Source organism: Mustela erminea, chromosome 1 (assembly GCF_009829155.1).
Source record: "Mustela erminea isolate mMusErm1 chromosome 1, mMusErm1.Pri, whole genome shotgun sequence".
In the NCBI taxonomy this organism is placed as follows: Eukaryota; Metazoa; Chordata; class Mammalia; order Carnivora; family Mustelidae; genus Mustela; species Mustela erminea.
In genome coordinates, this window is record NC_045614.1 from 114,336,060 (window position 1) to 114,355,191 (window position 19,132).

Genomic DNA, 19,132 nt, shown 5'->3' on the forward strand with positions numbered 1-19,132 from the left:
CACACACACACACACACACAGACGCATATATCTGTATGTATATATAAAAAGTAAACAGCTTTCCGATAGTGATGACCTTTCCATGTGTAAAAACATCCCCTCATGAAGGACCTCTTCCACTGGTCTCCGGAAGAGGAGAAGAGGAAGCACGAGAAGCGCCTGCTGCAGAGCCCCAACTCCTACTTCACAACTGTGTGGCGTCCCCAGAATTCTACGAAATCACCAGTTCAGTCTAGCCACCTAGACTCCCCACAAAGTAAAAGAATAATAATAGTAAAATAGCAAAAACCTGTTTAGCTACCACTTAGTCTAAGAAATAGGAAATTGCTTATACTTTTAAGTGTCTTTAAGTACTCCCCTCACCGATCATTTTGTATTTTTTGAATATCTGAAATATTTTATGATAAAATCAAATTTAAAAGTATTACTAATCTGGGGCACCTGGGTGGCTCAGTTGTTAAGCATCTGCCTTCGGCTCAGGTCACGATCCCTGGGTCCTGGGACTGGGACTGGTCCTTGGGCTCCCTGCTTGGTAGGAAGCCTGCTTCTCCCTCTCCCGCTCCCCCTGCTTGTGTTCCCTCTCTCATTCTCTCTCTCTCTGTGTCAAATAAATAAATAAATAAATAAATAAATTTTTAAAGATTTTATTTATTTATTTGACAGAGATCACAAGTAGGCAGAGAGGCAGGCAGAGAGTGGGGGGGTGGGCAGGGAAGCAGGCTCCTTACTGAGCAGAGAGCCTATTGTGGGGCTTGATCCCAGGACCTTGAGATCATGACCTGAGCCAAAGGCAGATGCTCAACTGATTGAGCCATCTAGGTGGTCCGAGGTTAATCATTTTTTCTAAAGAGTTAATTTTTTTAAGTAATTTTTACACCCAGTGTCGGATTTGAACCTACAACCCCGAGATCATCCTCCTGCATCCTCCTCTGAGTCTTGGTTTCATTTCAGGTCATGATCTCAGGGTTGTGAGGTTAAGCCTTGAGTTGGGCTCTCTGCTGAGCATGGGATCTGCTTAAGGTTCTCTCCTGTCCCTACCCCCTACCCCTGCATGCTCTCGCTCTTGCTAAATAAACAAATATTTGGGGAAATAAAAAGAGCTGTGCACTCTAACTGAGCCAGCCAGACACCCCATCATTGTTATTTTTTTTATAATGACTTTTAAAAAAAATTACTGGATTGAAAGGGAAGGTATTATGCTAAGCAAAATAAGTCAGTCAGAGGAAGACAATCGTCATTTGATGTCACTAATACATGGAATTTAAGAAATAAAACAGAGAAGCACAGGGGAAGGGAGGAAAAAATAAAACAAGATCAAGTCAGAGAAGGGGACAAACCATAAGAGATTCTTTTTTTTTTTTTTTAAGATTTTATTTATTTATTTCAAAGACAGAGATCAAAAGTAGGCAGAGAGGCAGCCAGAGAGGGGTGGGGGAAGCAGGCTCCCTGCTGACCAGAGAGCCTGATGCAGGGCTCGATCCCAGGACCCTGAGATCATGACCTGAGCTGAAGGCAGAGGCTTTAACCCACTGAGCCACCCAGGCGCCCCAGAGATTCTTAATCGTGGGAAACAAACAGGGTTGCTGGAGGGGAGGGGTTGTTGGGAGATGGGGAAACTGGGTGATGGAGATTAAGGTGGGCACGTGATGTAATGAGCACTGGATGTTACATAAGACTGATGAATCACTGAATTCTACCTCTGAAACTAATAATACTCTATATGTTTAATTAATTGAATTTAAATTTAAAAAGGGAAAAATTTATATTAAGTAATCTCTGCACCCAGCATGGGGCTCAAATTCATGACCCTGAGATCAGGAGTCACATGCTCCTCTGCCTAAGCCAGCCAGGTGCCTCTATTATGACTCTGAGGTCTAATTCACATACTGTAAAAATCACTCTTTTAAAGTACAAAACTCGGTGTTTTTCTTTTTGTTTTAGTAGATTCACAAAGTTGTGCAACTACCACTATATCTAATTCTAGACAGTTTTTATTAATAAGTAGTTTCTTAGACCAGGGAGTGTTGATTTAAAGAACAGCCAATTTTCTAAAAATTGTTTCATGTTTCGGCACCTGGGTGGCTCGGTTGGGCTTTCAGCTCTTGATTTTGGCTTGGGTACTGATCTCAGGGGTTGTGGGCTTGAGGCCTGGGTCTGGCTCACGAGCTGGGTGTGGAGGCTGCTTGGGATACTCTCTTTCTCTGGCCCTCCCTCTTTGAAAGAAAGAAAAGAAAAAGGTCTCATGTTTTAAGGTACTTATATCCTTTTTAGAATCTCAGTTTCACATTGAAAAGCGTGAGATTTATCCCCACAGAATTTGTTGTCCATTTGAAAGCCCCAGTGAAAAATCCCCAGTGAAGTGTACAAGATTTGGTTCAATTTATATACTCTCTGTGACTATGTCCAAGAATTTGACACAATCTTGATCTGGTCCAGTTTCTTCCTGTCCTTTCAACCTGGATTTGTAGACAAGCTTTGTTTTCTTTTGCTTCTCTTGGAAAAAAAACTTATATGGCTTCATGGTTGAAACAATAGGGTTGTCATATGAATCAGAACTGTCATTTCAGAAAATTCCAGTCAGTGATATTTGTCTGAAAGTGCCACCAGGGAAGCTTATATGACCTCCTTTCTTTCTCTTTTTTCTTTTTTTAAAGTTTATTTATTCAAGCAATCTATATCCAGCATGAGGCTTGAACCCATGACCCTGGGATCAAGAATTGCATGCTCCTCCAACTGAGCCAGGCGGGTGCCTGTGTATGTTCTTCCTTCTGTCAGCTTAAGAATTTGCTTTCAAGGGGCGCCTGGGTGGCTCTGTGGGTTAAAGCCTCTGCCTTCGGCTCAAGTCATGATCTCAGGGTCCTGGGATCAAGCCCCGCATCGGGCTCTCTGCTCTGCAGGGAGCCTGCTTCCTCCTCTCTCTCTGCCTGCCTCTCTGCCTACTTGTGATCTCTGTCAAATAAATAAATAAAATAAAATAAATTTTTTTAAAAAAAGGATTTGCCTTCAATACCTCAAAACCCTTGAACATTTCAAATAGTTCACTCTGTCCAGAGAGAAGATACATTAAGTGGAGGGGTGGGAGAGGGTGGTAAAGGAAGAGTAAAACATACTTAAGGCCAGTTCTCTCCAGTTTTTGCACTAATAGATTGAAGCGGTGGCATGAATAATTCAGAATAGCTGTTTTATTCTAAACTCTTCTACATGTTGCTTTGCAGACTGGAGACAAAGTACTGACCTGAATGGATCCTGGGGCTGACCTTATATAGCAACTTGCATGGTCTTAAGCAATTTCATGTGTAATAGGAAAGTAGGTATTTTTGACCTGGAAATATGTAATACTTAAATAAGACCACAATCTTTTTTTTTTTTTTTAAAGAGAGAGAGAAAATGTCAGGGGGAGGAACTAAACAGGTTTTTGCTATTTTATTATTATTATTCTTTTACTTTGTGGGGAGCCTAGGTGGCTCAGATCATGATCCCAGGATCTTGTGATAGGGCCCCATGTCAGGGGGAGAGGGATGTGGGGGGGCGGTCTGCTTCTTCCTCTCCCTTCTGCCCCTCCCCCCAACTGTGCTCTCTTTTCCATGCTTTCCCTCTCTCTCAAATAAATAAAACCTTTAAAAAAAGATTTTCTTATATATGCTATTTAGTATATATGATATTTTAAAAATAAAACTTAAATAAAGAGGGGCTCCCGGGTGGCTCAGTCGGTTAAGTATCTGCCTTCAGCTCAGGTCACGACCTCCAGGTCCTAGGATCCAGCCCCGCATCAGGCTAACTGCTCAGCGAGGAGTCTGCTTCTCTCTCTCTCTCTCTCTCTCTCTCTCTGCCCCTCCTTAATGATTGTTTGTTCTTCCACTCAAATAATGAAGTCTAAAAAATAAAAAAAAAACTTAAATGATTTACATTCATACTATGGCATAAATCAGTTCCATTACAATGTGACATACACATTCCTAAAAATCACCATAAAACTGTATAATAAAAACCACAAAGCAAGGGGAAAATGGAGTTAAGGACACAACATTCAAAAATGCCATGAGCAACATAAAAAAGGGAATCTAATAAAACCAGTAGCATAGTTTTACACATTAAAGGGTTGTAAAATAGATAAACGCTATAATAAATATGGTACTTCATCCTGAAAAAGGCCTCAAGTTTGCTTGTGGAAGTGGGCACTGAAAGGTTACGACTTGTGCATTACTGTGAAGTGGTAGAATTAAGTAATCTGAAATCAACAGAAAGTTGCAGCACCAGATGTGGCTCACAACAGAGAAGTAAGGTAAGGTCACAAGAAGATATCTGCAAGGCGTGTGCCTGCATACAGCTGTGGAGTCCCTTGAGCAAAGTACAGTTTTCTGAATTCACCTAGCATGTCTTGCAGAAGAAATCACACAATCAAATGTGAAATTCACATTATACTCAAATGGTTCCCTGATGTTTTATTTTTTTTTAATATTTTATTTATTTATTTGACAGAGAGCACAAGCAGGAAGAGAGGCAGGCAGAGAGAGAGAGGAGGAAGCAGGCTCCCTGCTGAGCAGAGAGCCCGATGCGGGGCTCGATCCCAGGACCCTGAGATCATGACCTGAGCCAAAGGCAGAGGCTTTTAACCCACTAAGCCACCCAGGCGCCCCAGGTTCCCTGATGTTTTAATTGCATTGGAGCAAATTCATGTTTTCTCAAAGCAACACTGACTGTAAGACTGAAACGCAGCCACGAGAAAGAATGTGCCAATATGGAAGAAACTCCAAAATAGACTGTGAAATGAAAAAAAGCAAGGTTCAGAATAATATGTATACTTTGATCCCTTCTGTGTAAGTTTTCACAGAAGAAAATATTAAAAAATGATTAACAATAGTTGCCCCTGCCTAGGGTAGTGATTTTGCTTGTTATTCCTGACTACATTTGAACTTTCCAAACCTGTTCATGCATTACTTTAGGGAGGAAAATGCCAAAAGGACTAATCTGGGAGATGGATTACAGTTTCACCCTGCTATGGAAGTGCAGCATTCCTATGAAACCTTTCCTAAACTGAAATGTGTATCACCTGCTTTATGAAGTTCACATTATACTACCTTACTTTTTCAAAAACCTACATCAGTACTGGTTTTCCCCAACTGGAAGAAATCAGAAGAGGATTTCTGCTTTTGTGAAAAAAGCTATGACTATCTCTCTTTGTAAAACCAAAGTAGCATAACGTGAACTTTCAGAAAGCAGGCGATTCCTATATAGAGGTATTTATGTCTGTTTTCTTCTTCACTAAATGTTCAAAAGAACATAGCCAGAGGGCGTGGACCAACTGGAACATTCATACGTTGCTGTTGGAAATGTGAAGTGCTACAACCACCTTGGAAATCACTTTGGAAAACAGTTTGGCAGTTTCTTATAAAGGATACTCTACCACATGACCCAGTCATTCCACTCCTAGATACTCACCCAAGAGAAATAAAAGCCTATGTCCATACAAAAACTTGAAAGCACATGTTCACAGCTTTATTTCCAGGAGTCAAAAACTGGAAACAATCCAAATTTCCATTAACAGGTGAATGGATAAACAAACTGTGATATATCTGTACAACAAATTATTATTCACCAATAAAAAGGAATAAACTGATACATGGAGCAATGTGAGTTAATCTCAAAACAACGCTGAGTCAAAGAAGCCAGTTTAAGAAAAAGTACATACTAGAATCATTCTACTTATATAAAAAGCAAACTCGTCTACAGTGACAGAAAGCTGATCACTGGTTGCCAGGGGAAGGGACAATGACAGGAAGAGGGGAGAGGGATCATTAAAGGGCATAAGAAAAATTTATGGGATGATACATATGTTTACTATCTTGATTGTGGTGATGGTTTCATAGGTGTATAAATCTGTTGAAACTTCCCAAATCGCACACTGTGCAGTTTGTGGATGCCAACTGTAGCTCAATGACATACATAAAAACACACACAGAGCGCCTGGATGGCTCAGTCATTAAGCGTCTGCTTGGCTCAGGGAATGATCCCAGAGTCCTGAAATCAAGTCCCGCCTCCGGCTCCCTACTCAGCGGACAACCTGCTTCTCTCCCTCTCTCTGCCTGCTGCTTCCCCTGCTTCTGCTCTTTCTCTCTCTCAAACAAATAAAATCGTTTTTAAAAATTATAAAAACACATACAACTGGGGTGCCTAGGTGGCTCAGCAGCTGAGCACCCAACTCTTGGTTTCAGCTCTGGTAGTGGTAGTGAGATCAAGGTCCTGCGACCCAGCCCAGCACTGGCTCTGCGCTCACCATGGAGTTTGCTAGAGATTCTCCTGCTCCTTCTCTCTGTTTTCCCTCTCCCTCTCCTTCTGCTATTCTCCCCCCTTTTCCCAGCACACTGGGGCTCTCTAATAAACAACTAAAATCTTTAAAAACAACACACATACACACAGACACACACAAGTACTCAATATTCTGCCAAAAAAAATATGAAGACTACACAATGGGAAACCTCATACATTGTTCATGAAAGTGTAAAAATGGTGCAGCTGCTGTGGAAAAGTCTGGCAGCTCCTTAAAATGTAAAGCAGAATCGAGGTGCCTGCCTGGCTCAGCAGGGAGAGCTTGTGACTCTTGTTATCAGGGTTGTGAATTTGAGCACCATGTTGGGGGTAGAGATTACTAAAAAAAAAAAACCAAAAAACCAAACTTTAAAAAAAAAAGTTAAACAGATTTACTATATGACCTAGCAATTCCATTCCTAGGTATATATCCTAGAGAACTGAAAAGACATGTATGCATAAAAACTTACATGTAAATGTTCATAACAGCATTATTCATAATACTGAAAAAATATGAACACCCCAAATATCTACCAACTGATGACAAGACAAAACGTGGTATGTTCATAAAGAATATATATTTTTTAAGATTTTATTTATTCATTGAGAGAGAGCATAAGCCGGGGGAGAGGCAGAGGGAGAGGGAGAAGCAGCCAGGAGCCCGATATGGGGGTCAATCCCAGGACCAGAGATCATGACCTGAGCTGAAGGCAGACGCCCAACCATTTGAGCCACCCAGGTGCCCCCATACAGAACATTATTAAGCAATAAAAATAATTAGGTACTGTGGGGGGCCTGGGTGGCTCAGTGGGTTAAAGCCTCTGCCTTTGGCTCCGGTCATGATTCCAGGGTCCTGGGATCGAGCCCCACATTGGGCTCTCTGCTCAGCAGGGACACTGTTTCCTCCTCTCTCACTGCCTGCCTCTCTGCCTACTTGTGATCTCTGTCTGTCAAATAAATAAATAAAATCTTAAAAAAAAATAATTAGGTACTGATACATGCTACACCACAGATGGACTGAATACAGCATGCTAAGTGAAAGAAGCCAGATATGTTAGGCCACATGTTATATGATCCTGTTTACATGAAATGTCTAGAAACAGGCAAAACCATAGACACAAACAGTGGATGCCAGGGGAGAAGGGGGAACCAGAACTGACTGCTGATAGGTATGGGGTTTCTTTCTCAGGTGATGGAAATGTTTTGGAATTAGATGGTAGAAATGGTTGCATAATCTTGTAAATATACTAAAAAACATTGAATTATACATTTTAAAATGATTAATGTATATTACATGAATTATATCTCAATTATAAAAAGTATACACACTCTCGGAGAGCCTAGGTGGCACAGGTGGTTGAGTGTCCAACTCTTGGTTTCAGGTGGGATGGTGATCACAGGGTCACGAGATGAGGCCCCACCACAGGTCCACACTCAACACAGAGTCTTGCTTGAGACTCTCTCCCTCTCCTTCTGCCTTATCCCTGAACCTGTGATCACACGCTCTCTCTTTTAAATAAATAATTTTTTAAAAAGATTTTATTTATTTGAGAGAAAGCACGAGCACAAGCAGGGAGAGGAGCAGGGGTAGAAGCAGCTCTCCGATGAGTAGGGAGCCCGACATGGGGCTCAATCCTGGGACTCCAGGGTCATGACCTGAGCTAAAGGCAGACACTTAAACAACTGAGCCACCCAGATGCCCTAATAAATCTTTAAAAAAAAAAAAGAAAACATAAAGCATACATACTCTAGGGGCACCTGGGTGATACAGTCAGTTGGGCGTCTGACTCTAGGTTTCTGCTGAGATCGTGATCTCCAGGTCTTGGGATAGAGCCTTCCATCAGCCTCCACACTCAGCACGGAGTCAGCTTGGGTTTCTCTCTCCCCCTCCATCTCCCCACTGCTCACACATGCATCCATGCTCTTGTACTCTAATAAATACATAAATCTTTTGTTTTTAAAGGTACACATGCTCTCAAACTAATTTTTTTAAGATTTTATTTCTTTATTTCAGACGGAGAGAAACACAGCACAAGTGGTAGGGGTAGAGGGAGAGGGATCTCAGTCTCCATGCTAAGCATGAAGCCCCATGCATGGCTGGATCCCAGGACCCTGAGATCACGACCTGAGCCAAAACCAAGAGTCAGATGCTTAACCCACTGCACCACCCAAATTAATTTTTAAGAAACTAATTTTTAAGAAACAAAATAGATAACAATCACCAATGTATCCATTAACTAAACGAAAAAACATATAAATCAAGCTGAAGCCCCCTTCAGCATTCCTCTTACCTTCAGCCTTCACTATGAACACATAACAGGTCTCCCCACACACACCACTCTTATAGCTGATTCTTCAGGTAAACAGGATAAACAATCCTTGGCTGGACAACGAGTTCTACCTCTTTTTGTCTGCAGTCATCAAAGCTCACATGCCTGAACACAATTACTTTTCAATGGATTCATATTTCACCTCTATCTTCTCTCTTGCTTACTGAAATGCTATTCATCTCTTAAGAATCAAATCAAATTCCAACTCACCCATGAAGCACACTGCAGTCTTTAAAAACTTTTTTTTCTAACTTACAAAACAGATGTTATAGAAACAATTTGCTTCCTAAGTCTTGTTTTCTATGAGGGAAAAAGCACTGACCCTTACCCTCTATTCAGCAGCAATATAGAAACAGGATAAAAGAGGGAGCAGGATTAAAGGCAGGAAGATGGGAGTGAATTCAAGGACTGGCAATAAAAATTCCCACAAAAATGTCTGGTTAAATGAGAATCCTCTTTCTGAGACTCTATCCTAAGAAACTGCTCTTAATTTACTGTCATATGTGGACTATACTCACAGATCTATAATTTAAATGTCAGTTCTCCTCTTCCTGTATACTTTCTAATACAAGACTGGAAGCAGTCTACAGCAAATTATAGTGTATCCAATGAATGAAATGAAGGCATTTTAATATGGAGGGATATGATCTTGTATGTGGAAAACCCTAAAAATTCCCAAAAAAACCCCTTTTAGAATAAATGAAGTCAGCCAAGTAGCAGGATACTTAGCACACAAAATTCTGTTGCATTTCTAAACAAAGTGAAAAATCTGAAAAGGAAATTACAAAACTAAGTCCATTTATAATAGCACCAAAATGAATAAAACATAGTTGACCTCCCAACAATGCAGGTATTGGGGGCACCAATGCCCATTCAGTCAAAAATCTATGTATAGGGACGCCTGGGTGGCTCAGTTGGTTAAGCAGCGGCTCAGGTCATGATCCCAGGGTCCTGGGATCGAGTCCCACATTGGGCTCCTTGCTCAGCAGGGAGCCTGCTTCTCCCTCTGCCTCTGCCTGCCATTCTGTCTGCCTGTGCTCGCTCTCTCCCCCTCTCTCTCTCTGATAAATAAATAAAATCTTTAAAAAAAAAAATCTATGTATAACTTCTGACTCCCCCAAAATTTAACTACTAATAGCCTACTATTGACCAGAAGCTTTACCAACAACATAAACAATTAACAAATATTTTGTATGCTATATGTATTATATATGTATTCTTACAATAAAATAAGCTAGAAAAATATTAATAAAACCATGAAGAGAAAAACACATTTATAGCACTGTATCAAATAAACTCCACATATAAATGGATACACACAATTCAAACCCATGTGGTTCAAGGGTCAATTGTACTTAGGAATTAACTTAGCCGAAGAGGTGAAAAACTTATACAACAAAAACTACAAAACATTGCTGAAAGAAATTAAAACCAACATAACTAAATGGAAACACATCTTATGTTTACAGACTGGAAAATATTGTTTAAAAGTCAGTACTACCCAAAGCCATCCATAAATCTGATACAAACCCTATCACAATCCCAATAACATTTTTTGATAGAAGTAGAAAAACCCATTCCAAAATTCATATGGAGTATCAAGGGACCCTGACAAAAACAATCTTGAAAAAGTACAAAACTGAAGGACTCACAGCGTACTAGAAGCTATAGTAATCAAAACAGTGTGGTACTGCCATAAGGAGAAATATACAGACCAACGGAACAGAACAGAGAGCCCAGAAATAAGGCTTTGCATCTATGGTCAAATGATTTTTTATAAGGGTGCCAAGGCCATTCAATTGAGAAAGGACAGTCTTTTCAACAAATGGCGCTGGAAAAATTGAATATCTATATGCAAAAGAATGAAGTCGGACGCTTACCTAACAACATATTCAAAAATTAACTCAAAACGATCGAAGAATTAAATGTAAACTTAAAATAATAAAACTCTTTTCTTTTTTTAAAGATTTTATTTATTTATTTGACAGAGAGAAATCACAAGTAGTTGGAGAGGCAGGCAGAGAAAGAGAGAGGAGGAAGCAGGCTCCCTGCTGAGCAGAGAGCCCCATGCGGGACTCGATCCCAGGACCCTGAGATCATGACCTGAGCCGAAGGCAGCGGCTTAACCCACTGAGCCACCCAGGCACCCTAAAATAATAAAACTCTTAAAAGCTTCACAACACTGGACTTGCAAAGATTTCTTAGATATGACCCCAAAGTCACATGTCATAAAAAAATAAATTGGATTTCATGAAAATTTTTCAATTTTGTGCATCAAAGACACTATCAACAGAGTAAAAAGGCAAGTCAAAGGAGAAAATATTTACAGATCATATATCCAATAAGAGATTCCTATCCAGAATATAAAGAGAGAACTCCTGAAACAGAAAGCAATAAAAAACGTGACTAGAAGTAGGCAAGAGATTTGGAATAAACATTTCTCCAACAATATAGAAATGACCAAATAAGCCCTTGAAAAGATGCTCAACTTCACTAATATTAGGGAAGTACAAATCAAAACCACAGTGAGATTATCACCTCACACCCATTAGGATGACTATCAAAAGAAAGAACGAACGAACGAACGAACCAGAAAACAAGTATTGGCGAGGATGTGAAGAAACTGGAACCCTTGTACAATGCTGGGAATATATGCGCAAGCCACTATGGAAGAAAGCATGGCAGTTCCTCAAAAAATAAAAATAGAATTGCTGTATGATCTAAGAGTTCTACTTCTGGGTACATACATACTGAAAGAACTAAAAGCTGGGACTTGAAGAGGTATCTGTACACCCATTTTTTTTTTTTAAGATTTTTATTTATTTATTTGACACAGAGAGAGATCACAAGTAGGCGGAGAGGCAGGCAGAGAGAGAGAGGGGGAGATCCTGAGATCATGACCTGAGCCGAAGGCAGAGACTTAACCCACTGAGACACCTCAGCACCCCTGTATGCCCATGTTATTGGCAGCATTATTCTCAATAGCTAGAAGATGGAAACAACCCAAGTGTTCATCAACAGATGAATGGGTAAACAAATGTGATACGTACACATACACTGGAATACTATTCAGACTTAGAAAGGAAAGCTGTTTACTCAAAGAATACAGAAACACTAATTCAAAGGGATACATGTGCCCCTATGTTTACAGCAGCAATATTTATAATTGCCAAGATACAGAAGCAGCCCAAGTGTCCACTTATTAATGAATGGATAAAGAAGATGTGGAATATATACACAATGGAATATTATTCATCCATTTAAAAGAATGAAATCGGGGTGCCTGGGTGGCTCAGTGGGTTAAAGCCTCTGCCTTCGGCTCAGGTCATGATCCCAGGGTTCTGGGATCGAGCCCCATATCGGGCTCTCTGCTCACCAGAGACCCTGCTTCCCTTCCTCTCCCTCTGCCTGCCTCTCTGCCTACTTGTGATCTCTGTCTCTCTGTCAAATAAATAAATAAAATCTTTAAAAAATAAATAAATAAAAATTAAAAAAAAATAAAAGAATGAAATCTTGCCATTTGTAACCACATGGATGAAGCCAAAGAGTATGCTGCTATAAGTGAAATAAGTCAGTCAGAAAAAGACAAAGACCACATGATTATCACTCATACGTAGAGCTTAAGAAACAAATGAACAAAGAGGAAAAGAGATAAACCAAGAAACAGACTCTTAATTACAGAGAACAAACTGATACCTACCAGAGGGGAGGTGCGGGGGATGGGTGAAACAGGTGAGTGCACCTGTGATGAGCACAGGGTAATAATACACAGAAGTGTTGAATCACTGTATCATTCCCCTGAAACTAATAAAACACTGTATGTTAACTAACTGGGATTAAAATAAAAACTTAAAAAAAAAATTTTTTTTTAAGAAAATTCTGACACATGCTACAACATGGGTGAACCTTGAAAATATTATACTAAGTGAAGTAAGCCTGTCAGAAAAACACAAATACTGTGTGATTCTCTTTATATGAGATACTTAATATAGTCAAAATCAGTCACAGAGACAGAATGGTGGCTGCCAAGGACTAGGAGAAAGGGGGCATAGGGAGTTACTGTTTAATGGGTACAGATTTTCAGTTTTATAAGATGAAAAGAGTGATGTAGATGGATGGTGGTATGGTTGCACACTGTTAAAAATGTATCTAAGACCACAGAACTGCACACTTAAAAATGGTTAAGGTGGTAAATTTTATGTGTATCCTACTATAATTGGGGGGGAGCATATGTAGGAGCTAAATGTTAAATACGGCTTTTCCGTTATTAACCATGCATATATAATAACCTCATTTATTCCCAGAACAGAAAAATACTTAAGGGGGGAAATTCTACAAGCTCTATGTCAAACTACAGGTTTTCAAGATCTAAAAGAACTCTTGACAATCAATTCCCAGAAGTGATAAAAACAAGAAGATACACACAGGAGAGAAAGAGAAATTTACCAATGGCCAATATATGTGGAAAAAGTGTTCAAACACATTAGTAATCAAGAAATGAAAAATTAAACAAGACACCATTTTTTATCCTACCAAATTTAGTTTTAGAGCAAATGGAAATAAGGCATCTCAAAAAAAGGTCTAGGTTTTTCTAATCTGCACTCATTATCTTCACTTCCTCAAGCCCCAATCAATTATTCCACTCTAGTTTCCACCTCCCACTTCTAGAACTCTGGATACTACCACAAACCAGGCTGGCTCAGCTGATGACGGGTGTGACTCTTGATCCCTGGGTTGTGAGTTCAAGCTCTACACTGGAACAAGAGATTACTTAAAAATTTTTAAATCTTCAAAAATAATAATAGTAATACAATGACAAAACTAACAACCTCCAAATCCAACTGAGTATCTCACCAAACTTCTCAGAAGCATGGATGGGCCAATTCTCTATCCTCTATGAACTTATTTTTCTTGGCTTCCATGACACCAGACTTCTGGTTTTTTCCCCTACCTCAGCTGGCTGTTTCTCCTGTCCTATGTTCAATCTTTTTCCAGTACTGACCTCAAAGCACCAATTTTCACCTCTCTATCTATACTTTTTCCCTTGATGATCTCATACAGTCCCATACCTTTCAATATGTAATGAACTCCAAATTTTTATCTAACAGGTCTTGGTTATCTCTTCCATGAGTCCCAAACTTGTACATCCAACTGCCTCATCAATATACCAGTTTCATAACTGATAGGCATCTCACATTTAATATACCCAAAAAGAACTAATTTTTCCCACCTCAAATTTCTCTTCCATTCTTCTTCCTCTCAGTAAATGTCAAAATCTACTCATAGTAGCTCAAAACAAATACCAAAATGCAAAGAATTCTCAGGGCATCTGGCCGGCTCAGTCAATAAAACATGAAACTTCTGATCGCAGGGTTGTGAGTTCGAGCCCCATGTTGGGCACAAAGCTTAATTTTAAAAAATATATCAAGGGGTGCCTGAGTGGCTGAGTTGGTTAAATATCCATCCAACTCTTGATTTCAGCTCAGGTCATGATCTCAGGGCCATGAGATGGAGCCCCACTTCAGCTCTTCACTCAGCAGGAGTCTGCTGGAGATTCTCTCTCTCTCTCTCTCCCCCTCTGCAACCCCCTCTGCTCACTCAGGCTCTCTTTCTCTAAAATAAATAAATCATTAAATATATATATATGCAAAGAATCCTCCCATCCCCTCACTAACCCACTCCCAAGTCTTGTTCATTGTACCTCCAAAGTATTTTTAAATCTTTGTACTTCATCTCTGCTGCCATGGACCTAGCCCACGGTACTGCAAACAGCATCCTAACTGATCTCCCAGCTCCCACTCTTGCCCTCTTCCTCCACACAGCAGTCAGATTATGCTACCTGCCTTCTTAAAACCTTCAAAGGATCCCTGTGAAAACTAAATTCCTAATCAGGGCATTAGCTGCTCCTATATTTGAAAGAACATACACACCAAAAACACACAATTTCTCCACGCAGTAAAACTATGAATACTCCTCCGTATTTTGCTTGTCTCTATTTTTTAATTTTTCTATGATGAGTACATGCTACTTGCTTATTAAGAAGAAAGGATATTGCTGAATACTGTATATTACATTGCATTTTTACACCCTAAGGAGAAAAAAGAATGAAAATCGTAGGTAAACTCTGTAACTATTATAAGCGTTGATGAAAATTCTAGCAAACACATATAAACAATCTAAAAATGAGGTGTCAAGGGATGTGAGATTATGTTATTTTCCTCTTCTACTTTCTATTTTTTAACCTAATTACACTCATGATAGAAAAAAAGGTTATGATATAAACCTCATTCACTGTCTTCTGCAATCTGGCCACAACCCACCAAACCAGCCTTTCTTCCAAGTACTCACTTTCCCAAGCTTTCTACTCTAACCCCGCACCGTGTCACACCTCTGGGGCTTTAACTCCGGCATATCCCTGAAATATCCTCCAACCTTTCTAAATCCCACTCATCCTTCGCGAGGGAGGCGGACAGTAAGGATGGCGACAGGTTGGAGGAGGATTCCACGATTCTTGTCAGTAAACCCACAACTTGCCAGTGTTGGAGCCAAATCTCGTCTCCAATCCCATCCCAGGCCACCAAGCTTAACATCCTGACAGCTCCAGCCATTGGGGTTCAAGGGACCCCCCCATCCCCTCAGGGAGCGCTGCGCCCTTAAAAGGACCCTCCAACACACCCAGATTCCAGGCTCCCGCTACGGAGACTCCCTGGACAGACACACTCACCCCGGAACCAGCCTCCCCCTCCCGGTCCTCTGCTCTCTGCATTCACCGGCTCCCTCCCTCTGCTCCGCCGGGGCCGCGCGGCCGGCAGGGTGGGGGAGGGGAGCGCACGTGCCCGCGCCGCCCCCGCCCAGACAATGCCCCGGAGAGCGGAGCGCGCGCCCGGCCCGTCCGATCCCGCTCCCGCCAACACTCACCCCTTCTCCGGTCTCCAGCCGAAGCGCAGGGCCCGCTGGGCGCGGCGAGAGGTCACGAGGGACGTGCGGGAGCGGGCGAAGCCCCGCGGAGCCGCCCGGCCACGAGGCCCCAGCGACCCCGGAGCCCGCGGAAGCACACGACTCGGCAGAGCCCGCCCGTCCCTTTCGGCCCCGCACGTCAGCAGCAGGGGCGGGGCGGGACGCGCGCGGCGGCGGCGGTGGCGCGCGCGGCCCCAAGGGCGGGACTTGCAGGGATGTGGGCGGGGCCAGGGCTCCAGCCGGTGCTGGGGCGCGCGCCAGGCTGGAGCTGGGGTTGGCGGTGGCCCAGACTCTGATCCCGGCCTGTGCTGCCGCACTGCTTGGGGAGTATGGATGTCCGTTCTGGCAAAGGCACCGTTCTTTATCATTTCCTCAGTAGAAATGGCGAGTTCCAGCCTCAAGTTTGACAGAATATTCATTCTGCCGGCATATATGAAGCTTCTACAGTAATAACAACAGCAGTTAACGATTTGTGTGTTTATCATCTTGAGCCAAGCTTTGTCTTAGGTGCTAGGGATACATATAACAATAGTTATATGTAAATATAACTAACCTGTTATACAGATGCAGAAATTGAGGCTCCGAAAGGTTGGGACTTAACTAGTTTATACAACTAGTGAATGGCAACCCATCATATCCAATTTACCTCCTAAGTATATATATATTTTTAAGATTTTTATTTATTTTTGAGAGAGAGAGAGAGATTGAGAATGAATGAGCCAGGGAGGGACAGAGGGAGAAGCAGACTCCTGCTGAGCAGGGAGCCTGCCTCAAGACTCCATCTGAAGACCCTGGGATCATGACCTGAGCCGAAGGCAGATATTTAACCAACTGAGCCACCCAGGCACCCTGCTCCTAAGTATCTTTTGAGCCCACCTTTTCCTTTCTTTCTTCCTACAATACAGCTCCTGCTGTAGCTCTCCAGTGATCTGTTTCTGTCACCCTTCACTCTGTTCAACTCACTATGTAAAGATTTACCAGAAAGCCTGGGTGGCTCAGCCAGTTAAGTATCTGCCTTTGGCTCAGCTGGTGATCCCAGAGTCTTACAATCAAGCCCCACATGGAGCCCCACGTAGGGCTCAGAGGGTAGTCTGCTTCCCCCTCTGCATGCTGCTTCTCTTGCTTGTGCATCCCATGCTCTCTCTCTATGACAAATAAATAAAATCTTTAAAAAAAAATAATAATCACTGGAGCTGAGTAGTAGGTTTAGAGAGAGTTCACTTTATAACTTTGTATGCTTTACAAATGTTATCAAATTTTGGGATGCATTCAATGTCTAATAAAAATGTTTCAAAGAATTTAGTCCTTTATCTCCAACAGCAAGCCCCGTACACTGCACAGGGTGCACTCAAAAAGCATTTGTTGGGGGGCACCTAGGTGGCACAGTCAATTGAGCCTCCTACTCTTGGTTTCCACTCGGGTCCTGATCTCGCAGTGGTGGGATGGAACCTGTCCTCAGGCTCTGCACAGCAAGGAATCTGCTTTAGATTCTCTCTCCCCCTCTCACTATGCTCCCCTGCCCTAGACACATAACTGCATTCTCTCTCTCTCTCTCAATAATAAATAAATAATCTTAAAAAAAAAAGTTTTTGTTGAATGAATGAAGAGTAGGGCCAGGAATTGACTCCAAAGCTCTGCATGATAAGGGAATTATCAAGGGTTTGTAATACATCACCCCTGGCCCCCTAACCTTAAGGTATATTACAGGTAAAGACAGATAAATAATATTTATTCAGCAAAATTTTATTGCATTTCTATTCTTTGTTCTGGCACTGTGTGCCAAGCACTGTGTTGCACACTGGGGATCAGAAAAGAACAAAACAGTTCCTGCCCTTGTGAAATGTATAGACAATGTGATCTGAAAGGCCAGGAAAGTCCTCCCTGATCCTGAAGCTAAGACCCAAAGAGAGAATAGGAACTGGAGAGGTAAAAAAAATAAATTTCACGGAGAAAGAGGGAGGATAACAGATCAGCATGAGTGTGTCAGTGTTCCCCTGCTTTTGACATCTAACCCTGAGGTAGAGATTGCTTTAAGGCAAACAGCCTTGAGCAATGGAATGAAGGGCCCATAGCAACCACCTGGCTGAGTACAGACAGGCCCATCATGCAACCCAGCTCAAAATATTGATAGGCCCTAACTAACCAGTGGTCTCCTTACAACCAGGCACAGTACCAAAAAAGTGAAAATTCCATATATGGCCATACCTCCTCACCATCCCCCTTTAAAAACAGTCCCCTCCCATTGCCTCATGGTAGAGAGCCTCTTCTTTGCTGTTCCACCTGATGCTGCCTTGCAGTGTTTTCAGTAAACGTCTAGTGCCTTTGTTCTGCCTCAGGTGAATCCTTTCACTGCCCATACCACCTGATCATCACCCCACATTTGGCGATCCCCAATCCAATCGGGACACCACATGTAGATACCACATAGAAGTGTCTGGCTAACTGGACATAGGGGTGGGGCTAGAAACCCACTTCTTCTAGTCCAGCTTGGTTGGCTTCCCAATTCTGGCAGATAGGTCACATTAAGCAGGGCTCAGATGCAGAGAGTGGCTTGGGGAGAGAGAGGTTGCTGCTGCTAGTTGTCCTCAACTTACAGATGGTGTGCCAGAAACACAGACCTCTCTGTATGCTCCCTGCCAGGCAAAGTAGCATGGCTGAGAGCCATGAATGAGACAGTGGGTATTGTGCCAGAGACCAGGTGATCCTAAACCAGGGGTAGTGGTGGACCGATTGGCAGGGGATGGCTGGAGAATGTGAGTAAGACCCCAAGGATGAACAGAGCAGAAGCCCCCAGCAAGAGCTAAAGTGCTCCCAGGTCAGCTGGTGAGAGGAGCAGGGATGGAGGGATGGGAGTGAGTGAGATTCAGACATCTGAATATCAAGGTGCTGAAGCAACAGGTCATCAGTTTGCCAGCCAACAACCTTTGCAGCTGATGCCAGCAGGGCTGTGGTGACCAGAGTGACTAGGGAGCAGAAGCCAATGAGGACCCAGATTACATCTCACGGGTCTGGGACCCCTCTGGCCACTGTCTCGAAGCTTCCCTTTGATCCCACAGGCCATCTTGGGAAGTCAAGATGGGGAAGGGAAAGTTCTAGCAGGACTGAAACTTGAAACTGACTGAATGTTTACCCCAAAAGAGACCTTTCAAGACCAGATAACTTTAATTGTCAAGCTTAAGTTTAGCCCAGTCCCTGATAGCAGTGAGAGCCTCTGAAAAAGTTGTGCCATTTAATGAAGTATAACATGGCTACAGATATTTACACACATGCACACAGTGTGCACTTTTCCATAGCAGAGATAAGCTCTATTAAGGAACCGGGCAAAGTAAAGACAGCCCAGTACAGGGGGAGCACATTTAATATGCAGGTGGAAAAGACCTCCCAAGAAACACATTAAGTGAAACCTGAAGGCAATAGAAACCATCAGGGCATGATAATACCTAAGGCAATGTGAGTAGGAAAGAGCAGAGCAGCTGGGGCTGAGGGTGGGAGCAAGATCACACAGGAGGTGGTGTTAAGACTTTGATCTTTGCCATAAG

The 19,132-nt window shown here is 42.2% G+C and overlaps 1 protein-coding gene across 6 annotated transcripts in view; it reads right to left on the reverse strand.

The window, feature by feature from the left end:
• Positions 1-15,741, reverse strand: part of YEATS2 (YEATS domain containing 2) — a 120,313-nt gene extending 104,572 nt beyond the window's left edge. For 2 of the 6 annotated variants that reach the window (XR_004284924.1, XM_032339351.1), the window contains exon 1: positions 15,555-15,740. The gene's annotated coding sequence lies outside the window, so the exon portion shown is untranslated. Of the gene's footprint in view, positions 1-10,963; positions 10,986-15,360; positions 15,502-15,554 lie in introns of those variants that run through there. The other 4 variants (XM_032339303.1, XM_032339328.1, XM_032339319.1 and 1 more) reach the window with 4 other exon arrangements.
• Between the last annotated feature and the right edge of the window lie 3,391 nt (positions 15,742-19,132).